This window comes from Dipodomys merriami, unplaced genomic scaffold, assembly GCF_024711535.1.
Source record: "Dipodomys merriami isolate MVZ:Mamm:240054 unplaced genomic scaffold, mDipMer1.0.p SCAF_181, whole genome shotgun sequence".
Classification (NCBI taxonomy): domain Eukaryota; kingdom Metazoa; phylum Chordata; class Mammalia; order Rodentia; family Heteromyidae; genus Dipodomys; species Dipodomys merriami.
In genome coordinates this window covers 1,617,996-1,620,274 of record NW_027203171.1, presented here as the reverse complement: position 1 = coordinate 1,620,274, position 2,279 = coordinate 1,617,996, and the positions used below count along the sequence as shown (strand labels likewise).

Below are 2,279 nucleotides of genomic sequence, written 5' to 3'. Positions count from 1 at the left end.
CTCTCTGTGGTAAACAACTCCTTATATGGCTAAGGCAAAGAATCTGGCTTGCTTTCGCACACCTGAACCTATTGGTGGTTCCCACGTGGCGTATCAGGGTTGGCTACCCAGCGGGTATTTAAGGCTGTGGGGAATTCTCCCCGGGGTTGGGGTCACAAGATGACTAAAAGGTCCTGAATAAACGGCAGAGAGAAGAGTCCGGTATCGCGTCTTCCTTGCTGGTCGAGGCGGTAGCGACAACTTTAGCTACTTTGAAATGATAGGTATAATAAACAATTATATTTTGATAAAAATACCTTCTATTCTGAACATTTCAGTCTGAACTGTTAATCTCTCTATGAACCCTTGTAACTAAGATTAGTTTTGTCCAGTCAGACAATCTATGCTGTCAGGGTAAGATATTCTCGTTGGTCTGTTCCTACATGGAAGAAGGGTAAAGGGTCAGGAAGACATTTGTATCAGTGAGACTTCTTTGCGAAATTTTAAGCTGCAGAAGTTTAGAAGTAGCTCTTAAGCAAGGCTTACTTTGAATCCATTAGCTCCACAAAGGTAACTCAGTTGATAAATAAGTACTTGAAATGCCATCACCTTTGGACTTAGCTATAAAGGCTTCAAAATATGATCAAATTAAAAATGAAAACGACAAAATAGTCATTGACAAAAATTGCAAATGTGAGCAATCAACCAAACAATATAAGTTTTTGCCACTATACACAGAAATTTAGAGAAATAAGATCAATAACATTTTAGGAACAATAAAGATTCCTTTTTACAAATAGGCAACCAAGGATATATGCCTGTATAAAGGTTGCATCATTAACTACTTAAATTTAAAGGATACTACATGCTTCAGCAGCAGGTCTACCCAAGTGACAAAAATACAGAGATTAGCATGGCACTTGCAGAAGGATGATACAAAAATTCGTGAAATATTCCATATTTTTCATTCTTCAAATGCAAGAAATGAAAAAGTTATGAAAAAGTTTATTACAAAAATACAAGTGTAACAATACATGTAATTCATAGAATTAAAGGTTAGTTTGACATGAGTGTATTAAATCTTCACTTTAGAAAGGCCCTTACATAGCATAACCTTTACAAAACTTGAAATTAGATAACATTATCATCTTATTCCAAAGAAATAAAATCCTGTAAGGACCTAGGAAAAAAGGAATCTTAACTTTTTCTATATGGAATGTAATCTGAAAGGACACATTTATTAATGAACCTATATATTATAAAAAATGTAGACTTCAAAGTATTATATCTAGAAAATAATGAAATAGATTATGGACTTTATACAAACCTAGATATACTTTTTTTCAGACAAGCACCAGGAATAACTTTAGTTTCTATACTATTCATTTCAACAGATAAGTTAAAATTAAAAAAAAAACCACAAACTCTTCAGAAATCATTATAGAGGCATACAAACAACTCTTGAATACATTTTGACATCAAAGTGAGGCAATTCACATGGAAGAATACCATGGAATCCATGAATTTTTAAATTAAGATATTGCTGTTGCTTTTTATTCTGAAAATATTTGTAGGGACACAAAGGATGGAATGGCACTTTTGAAATTTAAGAAACTTAACCAAACCATTACTACGTAGGAGAATAATTTGTACAGCCTTCCACAACTTCAAAGAGGTAGTGATACATACTTATCCTTTTGCCAATATCAAATGCAGTTTCTTCCAAGTTATTCTTCAGACCCGGTTTGAAAAAATGGTTCAACAGAAGAAGATACAGCATATCTTTGCTATTTCTGTTCCCAGCAGCAAGATGCAAGGGGATCAAGAGGCCTTTAGTTTGGGGATTGGTATCTGCATCATGATGAAGTAAGAAAAAATCCATTCTGGTATTAATCCACATAAAAGTACTATGCAGGGGTGCCAAGCCATTCACAGTTATTGCATGAATATCTGCCTTGAGCTGCCAACTCATGGACAATGTCTACATGTCCACTCTAGGCTTCCCGATGAAGAGGAGTATACTTATCCTCATCCCTGGTATTCATATGAGAGGCCTTTTTGAAAAGGAATCTCCGCACTGCAGTAAGCCCAAAGAAGAAATTTGCTTGCATTCTTCTCCATTATTTTCTTGCAATTGATACCATTCCTCACGTTTTCATCTAGTTGATTGTCTTCATCAGAATTGCCTAACCAGAGACTTCGAGTACCAGTGGGAATGAGGTGTCCATGTATTTCCCCAATAGTTCACATTGGTTGAACTGGTCAGAAAAATCTGGTGAATTTCCTACATGTTTTTTCAC

The 2,279-nt window shown here is 35.3% G+C and overlaps 1 pseudogene; it reads left to right on the top strand.

Moving 5' to 3' along the window:
* Positions 1-844: 844 nt before the first annotated feature.
* On the top strand, positions 845-944 carry LOC138830050 (U6 spliceosomal RNA; annotated as a pseudogene).
* Positions 945-2,279: the final 1,335 nt, after the last annotated feature.